Genomic DNA, 21,117 nt, shown 5'->3' on the forward strand with positions numbered 1-21,117 from the left:
TATGTTTGTGTGGGTTTGGGCTTAAGCCCAAACCACCCATTTTCACCTTAATCCTTTTAACCCAAAAACCCATAGAAACCTAAAAACCCAATAGGTCCCAACTTTGTTTAACCTAAGCCTAAACCCTAATCCAGATTCAAGCCTAAAACCCGTTTGACTTAGTTTGACCGTTGACCTCCGGTCAACGTTGACTTTTAAGGTTGACTTTTCGGGATTTTGTCCGAGACTCCTCCTAAGTTAATTTCGACGTCCTAAAATCCATTTTCGACGTCCGATTTCCCAAATTCAATCGTTTAAGTAGAGTTTGACTAAATGTACCCTTTATGTGCTTAGGGGCAAATATTGGTGACGTTTCCGTCTTCGCTAGTGGCGCAGCTTTTCGCGGCTAAGTACTGTGAGTGGACCACCTTAAAAAATTACATGTTTTATTTATAGAATTTCATATATAAATAGCATGCCTTGCACATTGATTGATTTGAGGAATACTTTATAGGAAGCATGATGATTTGATGATGATTGATTATATATAAATATTTTAAACTATTTTCATTATATCATATTTTCTATATAACCCTCATTCTAGTAGATTATCTAATCGATGACGATAGGATGCTAAGAATGAGTTTCAAATGATTTTCGAACACCTCTTCGTAGTATAGGGGATCGATGAACCTATGCTACGAAGTTGTATTTTAGAAAACTGTTTTGTGCGTACCTAGTGAACACTATGCCGCCTGGGGCGAGGATCTGGTGTTGGCATTGAGGCCGGGAGAAATAATCCCTAGCGGAAGGCTGAGGGACCACAGAGACTGGCATTGGGCCGAGAGGGAGTTATCTTATGGTGAAGGCCATAGAGATTTAGGTGCAGGCATTGGGCCGGGAGATATTATTATTATTCGGTGCACTCACTAGCAGTACAACTTATGTTATGCTTTCTGATATGATTTCTGAGATTGATTTGTAGATTGATTTATGATTCGATTCGATGAATGGTTTTTATAGCATACTAGAGGTTTTGAGAAACCTATTACTTATTATTTAGTAGTTTTCATCATATTAAACTGTGGGGGTTAGTATGTTCATAACTGTTTTTGTACTATGTATATATATAAATTTGGTCCACTCACCCTTGTTTTGCGCCCTCATTCAAGTCTTAGGAACGAGGCATAGAATCCCGGCATCAAAGCATTTTCGCATCAACATCTTCGAGTCCTCTCGGAGTAGGACCCATTTCTTCGTTTCATTAAATTTTATATTAATCCTTTTAGTGTTCTAATTAGTTGTATGCTCTGAACACATTCCTAAATTGTAAATTCCTTGTATTTTAAATTCATAACCCTTATTTATTCCTTATTCTCAGCCTTTACATTCAATAAATGGCTTTCGTCACCCTCGGGTGTCGGCCAGCACGTGCCTACCCTAGTATTTGGGGAATATCAGGGTCGGGGTGTGTCAGTTCTGCAGTAGGTCGTGAAGCCTGGGACTCTGTGGCTGCTGAAAATTGCAGCTTTCATGGGTTGGATTTTGTGGGTTGTAGAAGTTGTGGGTTACAAAAGCTTGAGGAGTGGGTGAAGGTTCAGAGAAGCGGGTTGCTGCAGGAAGCTATCTTCATTTTGGCTAACCCCAACCTGTCCTCTTCCCAGTGCTTGAACCCATCATTTTCTCTAGCCTTGACGGTGGTGGTCCCCAATTTGAAATTTTTTTTCCTTTTGGCTTTGATTTGAGTTTCAAGGTATGTCTGGGTTCTGGTCCCAATTAGTGAGCAAGGCTTAAGGCTTCTTGCTTGTGGCCCATGAACACGCATTCCGAGGCCATGCCGTGTTAGCACCGCCCTAATTTTGAAGCAGCACGTCAAATCCTTACGGGTTTTGTAATACTTCGAAAAATTAAAATATATAAATTAGTTATTTATGTTTATGATTATGTGGAGGGAATCGAAAATAAATCGAATTAGGGTTATGAAATTCGAATGGGAAAAATTGTGAAATCTGTTTCCGAATTATAATTTATGTCGTATAACTTTACGATAAGTTGAAAAGACGAAAATGCCCTTAGTTGACCAAATGAAATTATACAGAGATGTATTTTAATACTTATATGTTTCATTATATTTCTTGACATAATTGGATAGAGGACTATCCCACGAGTGTATAGGCGAAAGCCATTTGCCAAATGAAGTTTTAACAAAAGAGCTATAAGTGATTAAAAGCAATGGCAAAATGGTCATTTGACCACAAATCTGGAATGCTCCAAATTTGTTGGAGAAATAATCATGGTTGCCACATGTGCGGTTGAGATAGGAAGAAGAGAAGAGAAATGAGGGGGAAAGGGGCCAATGAGGGAATAGGAAGGAGGGAGGAAACCAATGGGAGGAGAGGAAAAGGAGAGAAGGGAGAAAATGGGAAAGCACCGGATCCTCTCGACCCGAGTGACCCGACCAGGTTCCCAGTCGGAATTCCGATGGTTCCACATTGATTTTTCCCACCAATTTCATCATATCTTCACCTAGAAATGTATCCTCGACCTTCCTTCGTCCAATTATACAAAAAACCCAAGTCAAATTGGCTCCAATTCGTGGAAAACAAACCTGAGAGTTCGATAGGTGCACGATGGCAATCCGCCCATTTCAGAAGGATTTTCTATCAAGTATCACCTCCCTCAAATGTCTTTGGAGTCCAGGAACAAAGCCCAATCAACATTGGAGGTGCTGGAGTTGGATTTGATGTCGAATTAAACTACACCCATTTTAGGGTTTTCCGGCAGATCAAAGGAATTTTAGAGGGTTTTCCTGCCGAATTGGCCTTCGGCCCAGGTATGAAAATTACTCCCCTTCCTGAGATCTACCTGCCTATTTAATTTGGTAATTTTTGGAGTTTGATGGAAAAAATTAGATTTCCATTCGCCGGAAACCGCCACTTACGGCGGTGCATGGCTAGAGGGCCAATGCTCTCTTTTAAGCTAATTTTTATATTCCGAATCCATATTTGATATGCATTTGGTGTGATTCATTTGTTTGAACCTAGTTTTGTGATTGTTAGTTGCTTGATTGATTTAGAAAATGAATTAGAAATGGATTGCGAACTACGATTGGCTTGATCCCTCCGAAGGGTACATAGGCAGTCTAACGAGAAGTTAAATGTAGCCATCAAACAAACGAGATTAATTATTAGTGAGAGATCATCAAAGAAAGAAATGTTAGTAAGGCTATTAACATAAAGGGCAACTATGACATTTTTGGCCTACCACTAAATGTAAATTTTCGAAATAAATTGGCGGGACGTTACAAATGGTATCAGAGCAAATGATCCTACCTTACAATGTGAGATATTATTGATGGTTGTGGATGTGAATTGTGAATTGCATTGATATTGCACTATTTCATAAGTTCTTAGACTAATGAAGAATTTATATGAAATGCTTATGTTGTGAATCACTATGAAGTGAATTGAATTGAGTAGGAGTACAAAATTTTAAAATATCATATTTTATGTATAGCTTTAAGAATGAGCGTTTGATTTAAGTTTCGGATTAATCTTGAATTGGGTTGATATTATGATGTGCATTATGAAAAATTGAACGTTAAGATGATTGTGAAATCGTGACAAGTAGATGGAAAAGTCATATTATACCTGTGCAATTGAGGAATGTTGAATTGGGTGAAAAGGCTCGAGGATACTGAGTTGGGCGAAAAAGGCCCATGGATGTTGTTTTGGACGAAAATGCACGTGGATGTCGATTTGGGTGTGATGGCCTGTTGAATGGGAGGAATGTTTGATTGGGCAAAATGGCCAATGGATGTTTGATTGGGCAAAGTGACCCGTGAATGTTGATTTGGGCGTAATGACCTGTGAAATGTGGAGGAATGTTGAAATGGGTATAATGACCAGGTATATTACGACCTTTTCTCAACTGCTAGTCACCTGTTGGGATAAAAAGAAAATCGTGGTAAAACCTTTGTTTGGCCAATCATGATTATGCTTAGAAATTCTTCATATTTGTATAGCCAATGATAATTATGGATGGAAATTCTAATATTTATGGAAGTCATGATGATTTATCGAACGAGAATGAAATCATAAACTAAGGTTATGATTTTATTCACTATAAATGGAATGGTGGAATGAGTTCTAAATTCCTTTCTATTATTCGATGGTTGAAATCTCGAGGACGATATTTATTTTAATGGGGGTTGAATGTAATACCCTGAAAAATTAAAATATATAAATTAGTTATTTATGTTTATGATTATGTGGAGGAAATCGAAAATAAATCGAATTAGAGTTATGAAATTTGAATGGGGAAAATTGTGAAATCTGTTTTCGAAACTTATCATAATTTATGTCGTATAACTTTACGATAAGTTGAAAAGATGAAATTGCCCTTAGTTGACCAAATGAAATTATACAAAGATGTATTTTAATCCTTATATGTTTCGTTGTATTTCTTGACATAATTGGATAGAGGACTATCCCACAAGTGTATAGGCGAAATCTGTTCGCCAAACGGAGTTTTAACGAAAGAGATATAAGTGATTAAAAGCGATGGCAAAATGGTCATTTAACCATAAATCTGGAATGCTCCTGATTTGTTGGAGAAATAATCTGGTTGCCACATGTGCGGCTGAGATGGGAAGAAGATAAGAGAAAAGAAGGGGCGAGGGGCCAATGAGGGAAGAGGAAGGAGGGAGGAGAGGAAAAGGAGAAAAGGGAGAGAATGAGAGAGCACCAGATCCTCTAGACCCAAGTGGCCCGACCCGGTTCCCGGTTGGAATTCCAATGGTTCCACACTGATTTTTCCCACCAATTTCATCGGATCTTCACCTAGAAATGTATCCTCAACCTTCCTTCCTCCAATAATACAAAAAACCCGAGTCAAATTGGCTCCAATTCGTGGAAAACGAACCCGGGAGTCCGATGGGTGCACGACGGCGATCCACCCATTTCAGAAGGATTTTTTGTCAACCATCACCACCCTCAAGTGTCTTTGGAGTCCAGGAACAAAGCTCAATCAACATTGGAGGCGGTCGAGTTGGATTTGACGTCGAATTGAACTACACCCATTTTAGGGTTTTCTAGTGGATCGAAGGAATTTCAGAAGGTTTTTCGGCCGAATTGGCCTTTGGCCAAGGTATGAAAATTACTCCCCTCCCTGAGATCTACCTGCCTATGAAATTTGGTAATTTTTGGAGTTTGTCGAAAAAACTGGATTTCCGTTCGCCGGAAACCGCCACTTGCGGCGACGCGTGGCCAGAGGGCCGATGCTATCTTTTAAGCTAATTTTGATATTTTGAATCCATATTTGATATGCATTTGGTGTGATTCATTTGTTTGAACCTAGTTTTGTGATTGTTAGTCGCTTGAATGATTTAGAAAATGAATTAGAAATGGATTGTGAACTACGATTGGCTTGATCCCTCTAAAAGGTACGTAAGCAGTCTAACGAGAAGTTAGATGCATCCATAAAATAAACAAGATTAATTATTAGTGAGAGATCGTCAAAGAAAGAAGTGTTAGTATGGCTATTAATATAAAGGGTGGCCTACCACTAAATGTAAATTTCTAAAATAAATTGGCGAGGCGTTACAGGTTTGATTAAGAATGGCTTCTGCAATATGAAGTCGTGGAATGTGAGGTTCGATTTATGGGCTTCAAGGTCTGGGTTTCGGTTCATGGTTTCAGAAGCTCAATTTCGTGAGGTTCTGAAGGTGTAGAACCTTGTGGAAGTGTGAAGGGCAGTAGGAAGGGCATGCTGCAGGGTTGCAGAAACTAGGTTGTGTAATGTTGTACGCCTGTGTTTGTATTCTGTTTTTTGCTGTATAGTTTATATTCTGTTGAATATTTGTGTATTTGAATTTGTATTGTCTTGAGATTAAGGCAGTGAAGCATATTTTGTTGGAGGAGTTGGGAAAGCTTGAAAAATAATTTAATTGGACAAGATTTACAGTTTACAGTGTTTGGGTGAAGGTTTTTTGGTTGTAGGGTTCTTGTTGAAACTTTTTCCTTTGGCACATAGCTTGAATAGTTGAAGCTATTCTTAGGACACCATAAATTGATTTTTCTTTACACTGTCTTGATCAAGAATGTGTGAAGCTCTCTACATGCTGTAGTGTTGAAGCTTTTTGGTTAAAGCTTTTTAGTTGAAGCTTCTTGGTTGAAGCTTTTAGGTTAAAGCTTTTTGCTTAGGCACATAGCTTAGGTGGTTGAAATTAGTCGTAGGACACCATAAATTGATTTTGCTTCACACTGTCTTGATTAAGAGTGTGTGAAGCTTTCTATAGGTTGTGGTGTTGAAACTTTTTGGTTAAAGCTTTTTAGTTGTAACTTTGTAGGTGAAGCTTTTTGTTTGAAGCTTTGTAGGTGAAGCTTTTAGGTTGAAGCTTTTATGTTGAAGCTTTGTAGGTGAAGCTTTTCGGTTGAAGCTTTGTAGGTAAAGCCTTGTAGGTGAAACTTTTTGGTTGAAACTTTGCAGGTGAAACTTTTTGGTTGAAGCTTGTATGTTGAAGCTTTGTAGGTGAAGCTTTTAGGTTGAAGCTTGTATGTTGAAGTTTTGTAGGTGAAGCTTTTAAGTTGAAGCTTTGTAGGTGAAGTTTTTAGGTTGAAGCTTTTTGGTTAGGCACATAGCTTGAATAGTTAAGGCTAATTGTTGGGCACCATAAATTGATTTTGTTTCATACTATCTTGATCAAGAGTGTGTGAAGCTTCTTACATATGTAGTTGCCTCCTATGTGTTGAAGTTTTGTTGGCTTTCTCCACATGTCATAATTAATAATTAACTAATTAATTATTATAAAAAATAATAATTAATTAATTAATTAATTTCGGATTTTTTTTGGGCAATTTTTTATTTTTTTTATTTTTTTGAACTAGGGACAAGAAAATGTGGGAGAGATAACATATATAGATTTTGCTTCCACACTCTTGAGCAAGAGTGTGTGAGGCAAGCCACACATTGTAGTAGTTGAAGGTTCGGAGGAACCGTATAAATTAATTTTGCTTCGCACAGTCTTGATCAAGAGTGTGCGAAGCTTTCTACGAGTTGTAGTGTTTGCATTGTTATAGAGGGGAAATGTCTGGAGCAGATGCAAGAGGGCTGAAGAGCTTGATCTTTGTATACTATGCACTGAAGCCTTTGTTAGCTTGTAATAAGACTTTGTTGGTGACTATAACCCTTGTTGGTCATAAGTGCTTCCCCCAGTTGGGTTGAGTTAAGCTTGCTTATCCCCATTTTGAGCTGTAAGGCTTGAGGGTTTTTGATTATTTGTGAATGCTAAGAGTTCACATGTACAAGTTGTACCACTCCTCACCTAGTTGGTGGGAACAATGGGGAGTTGCTGAGGCAAAAATGTTTATTAATAGTACTAGTTGTACTCTTCATCGCTTGGTTGGTGATACGAAGGTGAGTTCCTTCATCACCTAGTTGGTGATAAGAGTGAAAACTTGTCGAATGATATTAGAGTACGGGTTGTACCTTTTATCACCTGGTTGGTGATACGAATGTGAGTTCCTTCATCACCTGGTTGGTGAGAATAAGAGCAAGGTGCCAAGGCACATTGTAGCAAGTGTTGAATGACAAAAAGTATGTTGACACCCTTTCGAAGCTCAGTTGGCTTATGTATGAATGTGTTGAAATGTATGATGTTTATGTTGGTGGGTTCATTTCGAACTTTGAAAATTTGTCATACATTAAGGAGCTTGAAAATTCGTCATAAATTAGTCTAAACCAAATTGGACTTGGCTTTCCAACAACAATTTTAATTCATTTTTTCTTGGCCTTGGACCGGAGAAAATGGAAGTCTTGAAGTTGAAAAGTATTACCAGTACTAGCTACTAGAAAAGATGTAGAGTTAATTGGGTTACTCTCGAATTACTAAATTTGTTTTATGGTAGAATTTCAACGGCCCTCATTTGATAATTATTTAAGTTGTCATTTTTTTTTAAAATTAAAAACTTGTTAGTTAACTAGTTCTAATTTTTAATACTGAAAACAAAAAACAGTACATTGAAAGTAGTTATCAAATGAATTTTCGGCTTGTAGTTTTTCTAAACAAAATGAAAAAATAGTTATCATAAGTCCTATTAATAATCAAGATTAATTAGTGGAAACCAAATTGGATTTTGGCTTCCAACAACCATTTTGATTATTTTTTATTGGCCTGGGCTGGAGAAAATTGGAAGTCTTGAAGTTGAAAATTGTTACCAGTACTAGCTTCAAACAAGGGGTGATGAGGATGCTCAAGTCATCAAATGACATCTCCTTTGGCATCAAATCAGAGGAAATTAACATGTCAATCTCCTCTGATTTGAAGGGGTGATGAGGATGCTCAATCTCCTCTGATTTGAAGGGGTGATGAGGATGCTCAAGTCATCAAATCAATTGGAAGTTGTGCTACCATCTCCCTTGGATTCTCCCGCAGTTTCTCATGGCATTCAAACAAGGCTTAAATCTGGTGTCATTACCAGAACTGATTACAGTGCTCTAATAGCTACATTCCCTGAGATTAATTCATTAAATTTGCATGATGATAATCATTTTTCTGGAGGCTTTACATTTATTGCAGACATTATTGATTCTTCAGAACCTAATACTTTCAAGGCTGCTTCCCAATCTTCTGATGTGGCAATTGTTTATGTGGGCATATGTATCCAATAGTTATCACAAGAGGTGATTGAAGAGCTTCAAAGAGCTTGGGGTGGCCCTAACTTGAGCATCCTCATCACCCCTTCAAATCAGGGGTGTGGATTTGAAGGGGTGATGAGAATGCCAAAGTTGAAAATTGTTACCAGTACTGCATTCATTCAGTTGGGCTCCGCCCGAAGGAGTGAAATCAGAGGAGATTGACATGTTGGAAAATCCAGGAATGGTCACTTACCTTGCAACCCCAGTAGAAGTCGTGCCTACTCCGAGGCTCCCTTCATACTTGTACACGCAAGCGTGTGGCCGCGAATATGTAACTTTTATTGTCGTTCGTACTGTTAGTCTTTTCACTGTTTATGAAGCAACTTCTTTTCACAACCCTTCCCTTTCGGGACAATAAAAATCCAGTATTTGTTTGACAGTCATAAGGCACTTCCATTTCCATTTCAAGGTGTTGGTTTCGGATGTGAGGGGAATCCGTTGCCACTGGACATTCTGAAGACGTTGTCGTTTGATATGTTTTAGAAGATGTTGAGGTAGATCTGTAGTCACTACAGCCAAGGAACAAGGTGTGGATTTGTTAGCTGAAAAGTGCTTGGGGTGGTTCTAAACTGGTCGGTGTAAGGCTTTTATATGCTTGCTGGAAAAGTTATGCTGCGATGTATTTGTAACAGGTTGAAGCCATTCCATGACAATTTAACAATATTGGTAGTTACTACCAGTGGCGGATCTAAGAATTTATTTTTGGATAGGCGATGTTCAAAAGCTTCTCAAATTTAGCCTAAGTTTCAGAAACGCTCTTCTAATACATTTTTAATGACTAACTTATTGTGAGGTTAAGTTTACAGCATCATCTTTAGTGTAGATAATATCGTTTATTAAAAAAAAAAAACTCATAAAACGAATATTCGATCATGCATGAGTTCTGAGCTAGCTACAATCAAAACTATAGAAATTTGTCGTACATAATCTGGAGACAGATCGAAAGAGTGCTGCTAATGTCAAACTTCAGCATATATTGATTAGTCAAATTAATTAAGGTACATGACCATAAACCCAGCCTTAGACTATTCAGACCATTCAAACAGAATTGTCTTTGCTTTCATGTAGTGTTTAGTTTTGAGAGTATGAATTTTACACACGGAAAGAAAGAATGTTGCATGTGCTTATAAGTAATTGTATTATTCCTTATTGTCAGTTAGTGTTATGGCGAAACCTCAACTTCCTTCATGATATCAGAACAAATTGTTCCGCATGTGAAGCCCAATGACTACACTTGCTCCATGTCACCCAATTTGTTTTGTTTACCTGTAAGGTTTGAAAATTTGTTTGAAAATTTGTCATACGTGAATGAGCATGTTAACAATATCAATTCTACATCGGAGAAAGAAGTGACTTTGCATGTGCCTGTTTGATAACTAATTCTAATATTTTGTTTTTAGTTTAATAATTAATCTTAATTAGTCTAAACCAATTGGACTTCGCTTTCCAATGACAATTTTAATTCATTTTTCTTGGCCTTGGACCGGAGAAAATCGGAAGTCTTGAAGTTGAAAAGTATTACCAGTACTAGCTACTAGGAAAGATTCATTCTTATATTAGCAATTGGTTTATGATAGAATTTCAACCTATTTCACTTACAGGATCCGTTTGATAACATTTCAGTTTTTATTTATGCCAAAAATTGAAAATTCGTTTGGTAACTAATTTAATTTTCAATACTAAAAAAAACAAGTAGAACTAGTTATTAAAAGAGTTCTTTATTCTTTATTTTATTAAACAAAATGAAAATTCAAAGCAAAACGTCTTTATCAAATGTCCCTTTAATAATCAACATGAATTAGTGGAAGCCAAATTGGACTTGGCTTTCCAACAACAATTTTAATTCATTTTTTCTTGGTGACTGGAGAAAATTGCAAGTCTTGAAGTTGAAAAGTATTACCAGTACTAGCTAGTAGCCATCAGGAATGATTTAACAGTAAATTTCTGCATGTATAATTAAAAGCTCAAAACCCACATAGTCTCACTCTAGCTAGTCTTATTTAAGGCTAATACATTATATGGACATGGATATGGAGATACGACATGATACAACGAAGATATATCCAATTTAAAAAAATAAAAACACGATACGACATGAACACAGTGTTGAAAATATACACAAAAAATTAAATATACCTAAAATATTATAAAATAACATTCAAATTTATTACTCAAGTATAAATTTATATTATTAGACCTAAACCTTCAGTTATGTACTTATGTTGGCACATCTACAATTTAGTTATTAAATTAAAAAAAAAAAAACAAACAATGCCAAAGTCATCCGAGAAAACAAAATTGATGTGCTCAATAATTACAAATAGAAACTAAACAATATTAAACCATCACCGGATGGTCTATTAGTTGGGAATGAATTTCACAAAGTACGTCATGAGTATGATTTTCGGTGCTCGTAAATTACACGATTGTGGTTAGGGAAAGACTAAAATACCTATTTGAGTCTTCCCAACCGTTGAAAAAATAGACTACTGGTGTGAAGAACTAAATAATATTATAGCTTACATGAGGCCACAACCACATAAAATATATAGAAAAATTAGGTTCCCATCCCTATTTTCCCTCCTCCATTGATTAAAACATTATTCATTTTCAATTTTTGATCAAGATCCTTAGATTTTAATAAACGGCATTAATTATTCCAATAATAATTTTTTTTTCTTTCTAAATATATTCATTTAGTGTTAGAAACGTTACACTTGATATATTCATATTTATGCCTAAATTTTTTTATCAGATATTTTTATTTTTAGTTTGTACCCATTTTTAATTTGCAACCCTTTTTTTAATTTGTACCCATTTTCTTTTTTTAATTTGTACCCATATATTAATTCCTTTTCGTACCCATATTTTTTAAACTTTTATTTGTATTTGTACCCATATTTTTTAATTTATTTGTAACCATTTTTAATTTTGCTAAATGTACCCATGCCAATTATATGTATTTATTTTATATTTTAGAATATATCAATAGTTATTTTAAAAACTATGTTAATTATTATGTGTGTGGCATCCCGTCCCAAATTTTAAGTTTTATAAAGTTTAAAGTAGTGATTTTATGAAAATGCCCTTAGTGGCAAGAATGTTTGATTTTTGTTGAGCGTTCGTGAGTCCGGATTAAAACGGTATAGTTACGGACGTTAGAAATTTGTTATCTAAAGTTTAGTTATAACTTAAGTAAAACTCCCACCATGTGGGAAGGGTAATGAATGAGAAAAGAAGAAGAATGGGAAAGAATGTGGTACGGGGGAGGAAGTCCCTATCTGATGGGAGGAGGACAAATGAAGGAGAAGGAGAAGAGAGAGGGGACGAATCAGAGGGAGAGACGGGAGGGAAAGGATGGAGGGAGAGGGGTTGACTACCCGGGTTCCCCTCAACCCGTTTCTCCTTTGAAATCGGACCCTGTGAGAATGCATGAAATCCGGTGCTTTCTCCGGTCAAATTCAGGCGAATTTCATCAGGCCAATACATGGGAACTTCTCATTAGTCCTTCTTCTTCAATTTCCTACACAAATTAGACAGGATTTGGCTCTGTTTCGTGGGGTGTGGCGATGACGAATCTGAGGACACCCGACGGCGCTCCGCCGTTTTCTGCTACTCTCCCCGTCAATCCCTACCATCAACCAACTTCCCTTGAGCTCAGGATAAATGACCAATTGTTGGTTGGAGTGTTGGAATTGATTTGAGGATGAATCAAAGCACACCCACAGATAGGGTTTCAGACAGGTTTTAGCAAAATTAGAATCTTTCTAGGTCAAATTAGACTTGGCCACAAGTATAAAGTTCACTCTACTCATTGAGACCTACAATTCTGTAAAATTTGGTAATTTTTAGAAATAGTTGAATTTTCCGGCAAGTCGGGGTGGCCGACCGCCATCCGCGGCGGCGGGTGGCCAGAGGACCATCGATGCTACTTTTAGGCTAATTTAGATGTCTTGAATTCATTTTTGATATTCGTATAACGTAGGTTGATCGTTTGAACCTAAATTCATTACGATACGTTACTTGGTAAAAATGTGAATCAATGATCCGACCGTTGGATCGTCACCAAACTTGGATACATTATAATACGTAATATTTAAGAATCATAGGAATTTACGGATCGGGAATCCAACGTACGGATCTTCCCGAATTGGATTTGCAAGTTCGTAAAATAAATATTAACCGCCACTTGGTTTTGGGCAATTGGCGGAGATTCGACTGTTGGATCGTAATGAAATTTTAGTATGTTATTCTAACAGATAATGTGGATCTTTGGAAGTTGCGGATTGGAAATTTGATATGCGGATCTTCTGGATCGAGTTATGCAGGGTTGTAGACCCTACCGTCAATCTTTGATCGACGGTTGAATTGTGGTCAATGGGTCTCAAACTATTTTAGAATGTCCTTGAGGATGTGCTTTATGTGAACGATGTATTCTATTTATAAGAGTTCTGAGATGTGATTCGATAATTGTTTTATGCGCCAATCATTCGGGACAACTCGATGTGCGTGCTAGAGAATCATAGCATGGACTCCAGGTGAGTAGGTCTTTTCCTTTCTATCGTATATATATACACATGATTGATAATTCCACAAATTTTTTTAAATTGAATTATGCATATTACCTACATATAATTACTGTGAATGCTTTGAAGTACTAGTATGAACTACGGATGGCTTGATCCCTGTTTAGGGTACGTAGGCAGTTTAACGAGATGTTAGATGCAACCATACAATAAATAAGAATGAATAATTGAGACAATAGCCTTGTTTGAGGAATTGAGCAATGTGAAGGAGATTGGTGGAAAATGTGAGATTTAACCTTATGTTTTGGTGGTTAAATGTTGGTTATAAATCAATGTGTGAAGAATCGTAACATGAAGTGAAAAATAGTTAGTAATGATAGTTAATTAAACTAGTGTTTAGTTGGGCTTATCATCTATAATTATCTCCAAAGGTAAATAGTTCGGGAGCGGGGCGTTACAGCTTATGCATTTTATGCCATTTGTATATATGTTTATATATTTGGAAATATTATTATATGGTTGAATTTCAGATTTACATCCTGGTATATCCATAGGTATGTTACTTGCACATAATTAAAGGTGAACGCAAGACACACAGGTAAGTTCAGGTGAGTTTATGGTATTGGTTGAAATGATGGAGTTATGGAATGACTACATTTATGTTTTAGGCAACTCCGACCTGGTCATATGGGTTGCCCATGAGTTGTACATGTTATGTTGAGATGCATTGAAAGCTCATAAACATGCACCCCCAATGTTAGTGCTCTCGCATGTGGCCAGGGCACAGTCCTTCACGTGATGTTCACCTCCCGCACCTTACGCTCACCTTGGATCCAAGGTAAGTGCATAGTCCTGTCGTACAGACCATTATAGGTGGTTCCGACTCGTAGGTGACTCGCGATTATTCGCACAGTCTTCACGTGATCGTAGCACTTGAGCATATCTATTTACACCCAGTCTTGTCGTACAGACCATTATAGGTGGTTCCGACTCGTGTGCAGGTGTATTGTCGTACATGTCACTTTAGGTACAGGTCACTTTAGGTAACTCCAGCTAGTTTGAGTTATGAGCTATAGATTCAGTCGTACAGATCATTATAGGTGACTCCGACTTATGTGCTAGCGTTGATTGATGAGATATAGATTTAGTCGTACAGGTCACTATAGGTGACTCCGACTTATGTGCTAGCATTGATTGATGAGATATGGATAAGTCGTATGGGTCATTATAGGTGACTCCGACTTATGTGATTATAGGTGACTCCGACTTATGTGCTAGCATTGATTGATGAGATATGGATAAGTCGTACGGGTCACTATAGGTGACTTCGACTTATGTGCTAGCATTGATTTATAGGTGACTTCGACTTATGTGCTAGCATTGATTGATGAGATATGGATAAGTCGTACAGGTCACTATAGGTGACTCCGACTTATGTGCTAGCATTGATTGTTGAGATATGGGTGTGGTCGTACAGGTCACATTAGGTGACTCCGACTTGTGTGCTAATATGGATCATTGAGCATATGTTTATTCATATTATTGATGAGATGCGGTGTCATCGTATATTTATGGAATTACTGTTGATATATTTTTGATTCCACATTAGTACGTGATATTGATTTTCTGGAAATTATACAGGTGTTGCATTGAGGGGTTATAAAGTTTAGAAGATCTTTATTAAAACTTTGTTGTCAGGCCACTCACGTTTTCTGTTTTCCGCCTCTCCAGGTTTTAGTAGCTGAACTTCCGTATCGATGAGGATAATATGCCTATTCCAAAATAAGTGACTACCATTGATGGTATAATTCTTATCTTACTCTACTGTACTTTACCTATGCTCTGTAATCACGTGTGAAACGGGTTCATTCCCGCTTACAACGCACTCATAATTAGGCACATTTAAGGTTTAAATTTATTCACTTTTTTTCCTCATCATTACACTTCATGGCTTCGTCACATTTCGGGTGTCGGCCAGTACAGCTCGATTCGAAGTCCTACTAGACTTTCCGAGTCGGGGTGTGTCAATGTGGGTACATTATTATTATTTTTTGCTATAATTTTTGTGAAGAACAATATTATTATAAAATTCATTTTTAACTATTTATTATATTTTTTTTAAAAAAAATTATTTGAATTTGTTTAGATTCCATAATTTGTGGGACATTAAATGCATAAATGCATGAGTTAAATCTCTTAAATGATGCTAAGAACATTGATCAAAATATTTAAACAAACAAGGTTTCAATCTAACAATTAAGTTGATTAGGGACCGGAACCAAAATGACCCTATTATAATTTATACTAGCATATGGGCACACACAAAGTGTGTGAGAAATTTTTTTATTTTTGTTTTTGAAATAAAAGGAGAGAGGAAGAGAGTGATAGAGAATGTAAGAGTGAGAATTTTTTTTTTTAATTAGAGATATGTTAGGATTACATGTAGGCGAGACTTTGAAAAAAAAAAGCAAAATTTGGTTGTGTGAATTTACATTTATGCCCCATATTTCTTATTCATGTTCTATTTTAATTAGAGGGTTAAACTGGTAATTTCATAGAATTTTGGTTGATAATAAGTGTTTTATTAATTAGTAGAGATTATGCTAACAAATTAAGTGAGAGAAAAGCAAAAAAATGGAGAAAAAAGAAAAGAAAAAAAGACTGGCTCACCACCAAGGGTGACTTAGTAGTTGTGATGAATTTCAGGCCCATATTTTACAAGATTCATTCAAAGTTCGATTCTTGACTCTATGACACGTAGGTGGCTAGGAAGGCTGACACCCTTGCGAAGCTCATTGCCTGGTTGGTGATACAAAGGTAAGTTCCTTCATCACTTAGTTGGTGGGAAGAATGGTGAGTTGCTGATGCAAAACTGTTTATTAATAGTACTAATTGTACTCTTCATCGCCTGGTTGGTGATACGAAGGTGAGTTCCTTCATCACCTAGTTGGTGATAAGAGTGGAAAGTTGTCGAATGATATTAGAGTACGGGTTGTACCTTTTATCACCTGGTTGGTGATACGAATGTGAGTTCCTTCATCACCTGGTTGGTGAGAATAAGAGCAAGGTGCCAAGGCACATTATAGCAAGTGCTGAATGACAAAAAGTATGTTGACACCCTTTCAAAGCTCAGTTGGCTTATGTATGAATGTGTTGAAATGTATGATGTTTATGTTGATTAACATGAGTGATGCTTATGAATGTTTTGCTATACATGAAGGAATCCATGATTTCGATATGTGAACCATGTTGGTTGTAATACTTAGTTTCACTTACTTTGTGTCAAAGTACGCATGTTGAAGCTTTGAGTTAGAGTATAGAGGTAGGTCAGCGTAGACCAAATGTTCCAGTGTTAGGAATGTAAAAAACTTAAGCGAAGTTGTCTGACTTTCCTTTTTTTAAATATTTGCCAAATGGCTTGTGTTACCAAAGATCTCAAACGGTTGAGGGTCAAAACATTTGTAAAGTGTATGCCTTCTTATAATAGCATTTCCTTCAGCACCTAGTCCTCCCATTTTGAAAGAGCGAGCCTTGACCCCAAGGTACGTTCACTCTTAATTGTCTTGATACGAACCTTTATCCCTCTTGTTGTAATGAGCTTGCTGAGAGTAAAAATCTTCCCTCTTACCATAGTCTGAAATATCGATAATATCGACGAAATATCGAGGATATTTCGATTTTTTCGAATCACGGATATTTCGGAACATATCCATGTACATATCATACAAATATCGACAATATCGACGATAATATTGGAAAATATCGAATATCGGTGTAATATCGCTAAAATATCGAAAATATCGATGTAAAGGAAGGAAAAAAAAAAAATGGAAAAAAAACACAAAGGGAATTTGAACCCCTCCCATTTTACTCTTCCAACACCTTAACCACGATATATCACTTATGTTTTAGTGATAATATACTAAAATATTTATATTTATATGAGTGGCATGTTAACAATTACATGCAAAACTATTTTGGGGATTTATCATTTGATGAATACTCTTCACAATAAACTTACTCTACACATAGAGATGATGAAGATAGTGAAAATTTTGAACCTCATAGGAACTTTATGTGGTACTAAATCACTCATGTATCTTACCATGCAATGTATAAAGTGTAAAATATTGTAGTAAATCATTATATATAAATGCTTATAGTGTGTTTAATCTTTTTTTCATTAATTACTACATATTTTCTACACTCACAATGTTTGCCAGTTAGCTTTATAATCAACTTAAATCAGTTAAATCCATCATGTAATGCATTTCCTTCTATATTTTTTTGATAAACTAATAGATAATTGACTAAATAAACATTCTCCAAAGTTTCAATAAAAATTTCCAAGTTTTCTTACAATTTCCGTGGTTTTTATTCAATTTTTATCGATATCGATAATATCCCGATATTTCCATCAAAATTTCCCTGTTTTTGGACTACCGATATTTCTGATATCATCGATATTTTATACCATGCCTCTTACCAAGAGACGAATACGTTTGGTGACTTAGTGAGTAGCTAAGTGAGGCAGAAAATGGTGCAATGCGTGTCTGAATGGCCAAAACCTCCTAACTTGGTAGAACTTGACTTCCACTCCCCACTTGTTTATATGAGTTAACCTTAAGAGTGTTCCTTTGGTTTGTCATTGCCTCGGCAAAGGCATGATTGTAAGCTTGCACATCATCTCAGAGTAAGTCTTCCAAGTGTTAGCATTGATCATGTACTTGAAGAAACATCCATGCATGCCTACCGTGAAGGCCCTGAGTGCTGTTTTGTTATCTACCTCAGCGCAACGAAAGTACTCATAACTGAAGCGACCGACATATTCACGCAATGACTCGTTTGATTTCTGACGAATAGTGTATAGCTCATCAGCGAAGTGTAAGGGATCAGCTTGGAAGATGTGTTGAGCCACGAAGAGTCTTTTTAGTTCAGCGAAGAAATCCATAATATTAGGTTAAAGACGACAATACCAATTAAGAGCTCAACCAGAGAGAGTTGAGGGGAATATGAGACATCGTTCCTCATCATTGTGTCTTCGATATGCCATGGTAGATTCAAAGAGGTGGATATGCTCAATTGGATCTTCCCTCCCAGTATAAGATTGCAAGCCAAGCTTCTGTTTTGTTTCTCCTTATAGAGGGGTGCCAAATATTCTCCTTGTCAGAAGGTCGGGCCTTGGTTAATCCCAGCCAGAGGTTTGGGCATGACATTCGACCTTTAGCCTGTTCACTTCTTCGAGGAGATGCATGATAAAAGGGTCACAAGTAGAGTCAGGCACCATTAGAACTTTCATTCATAAGTTTCCCTCATCCTTTGGAAATATGGGAGTTTGGTCAAAGACATGTGTCTTTTCCTTAGATTCACCGTATTGGCTTCCAGGACGTGCCATTTGGAAGTCCCCTGAGTCTCTTACACCTTCATGTCCCTCTAAGGCATGTTGTTCCTTTCTTGGATTGAGTGTTGGCATACGTTGTGGTAGAGGACCAAGCCCTTCAATGACTTTTGGGTCTTTGATCCTTGAGCCTATGTGGATAGAATTTTCTCAATGCTATCTCAGGAAGTCTCGACAGTCAAGGTAAATGACTCTTGATCCTTACATTCCCTCTGTAAGGAGGTGTCTCCCTTCACTTCTCATGCTTTGGGTTGAAACAGCTGGGTTGAGAGAAGTCTCACGTTGATCAACATATTGATGAGTAGCTTGCTCCTCATCAGGAATATCCATGTTGAAGACTGGTGACCCCCCCTCCCCCCGGTGTTGAGGGGCACCCAAGTGATGGTTGATGTCTACAGAGGTAATGCGCTCGTGTGATTGAGTATGCCTATCCTCATGGAGCATCTCGAAAACCTTCTCATGCTGCTTTGGAGGATCTCATTATTCATTGCTATATTATTGTTCTGAGCCTCCAGCTCTTCGACTTTAGCTTGAAGAACAAAGTTCTTTCGTTCATTTCTTCGCTGCCTTACACTAGGCACAAGGGGAGTGTCGTTCTATGTGATGTGGCTTCCTTTGCTCCCCTTGTTGGAGATGGATGCTTGATCGAATGAGAGCGTACGGACGATGGAAACCAGCTTGATAAAGTTGGAGAGAGTATGAATAAATGTCTTCTTCCCACAGACAGCGCCAAATGTTGATGCAAAAAATTAGTGAAGACTTTGGAACAATGTAGAGTGTCAAGTTTGTGACCTTCGTTCAGTTGCTCCGGTCACCTAGTGAGGATAATATGTAAGAAGATAAAGATAAGGAAGCAAACAGAAGATGTACGTGGTTCACCCTAAGTCTGGTTACATCCACGAAGTCGATGAGTTCTCATTAATTGTGAAAGGTTTACACATACATAAGTTTAAGCATAGTTATCATCAATGGGTTCTAATGACTAGTTTAAGTACAATAATGACATTAGGGATTAATTGTAGGAGAATTGTCTTCTTTCATAGTTGAGGAGAGTCTCTAGCTTTTGTCCGAGGTCGATATGGGACTCTGTGAGCTTTATTCTGACGTTGACATATGTCGTACTGTGATTGGCCTCCTGGTTGGTGGGAAACTCTTGTGCTTTCGTAGGGGTGTCTCAGCATGAACCCCTCAGTGGGTCCTTGAAGGTATGACGTTGACCAGTGCTTGGTAGTTTCGGGATTGGTCAAGTATGGTACAAACAACTACATTTGAAACCCTATAAGAATATTCTTCTTGCTCATCCTTATCTATGCACAACTGTCCAAGCCTTGCTATCAATGAACCGTTGAGGTGATGCTAAATGAGTGATGGGTGTTTTGATCAATTGAACATGTGTCTTGGCAAGGTATAGCACCATGGGCTTTGTTCACTGGACTATGGTTAATATTCCCCCTCAAGCTAAGCTGCGGAGATTGAGCAGTTAGCTTGGAACTAAGCAGCTTGAAACGAGCTTTGGGCAAGCTTTTCGAAATTTTAAACTACAAGTTGAGGAAAAGAATCATCTTTGTATATGGTTTGAATTGATTACAAGATATGTTGCTATCCTGAAAGACCTAAAGCTCAAAAACATAAAGAGTAAAACAATAGTATTTATATACATGACTACATTTGAAATCCTATAAGAATATTCTTCTTGCTCATCCTTATCTCTGCACAGTTATCCAAGCCTTGCTGTCAATGTACCATTGAGATGATGCTAGATGAGTGATGGGTATTTTGATCAATTGAACAGGTAGCACCATGGGCTTTGTTCACTAGACTATGGTTAATATTGCGAACAACACGACACCAAGTCAATCTATTTTGTAAAACATGTGTATCACATTTTTCTTGTCATTTTCTTTGACATTGTAAATTTTAAATAAAAAAACAGAGTGGGAGAAACAGGACCCAAATTCTTATTTATTTATTGATTCATGAAATGACACACAATATTTACTTCCACAATACGTCAAAAAATGTGAGTGTAATACTAATATATTGAACCATACAAAAATCACACTCCTTCGTTAGGGCGAAAAGTTGAAATATAATATCAGTTTATGGCATTCATAACTTCAATATACAAACTCGTGAGTGGGGTACCAACATATTAAACTCACACTAGTGTAGTAGTCAGAGTCTTGGGATCCCCCTTTTTTTTTTCAAAAAATGGAGATTGGTTGTATGGCCCACACCACATTGAACTTCAATGGTCCGAACTATCTATTTTTCAAGTTGTACCTTACAGATCATCCTTTCAATTTGAGGCATCCAATTGAGTTCAAAGAAATTGACAAACACTGTGTTCTAAAAAACATTGAAACTTTATCGTGACAAATTGACAATTGAATAGGCAAATGGTGTAGCAATATTGTTATATGCATCAAACATTGTGTTCTAAGAAAAATTGAAATTTCAGCATGACAATTAAATGGACAAACTGTCATGGATTGAATTGTTTCAAGGATGATTTAT

This window comes from Malus domestica, chromosome 08, assembly GCF_042453785.1.
Source record: "Malus domestica chromosome 08, GDT2T_hap1".
NCBI classification, from domain to species: domain Eukaryota; kingdom Viridiplantae; phylum Streptophyta; class Magnoliopsida; order Rosales; family Rosaceae; genus Malus; species Malus domestica.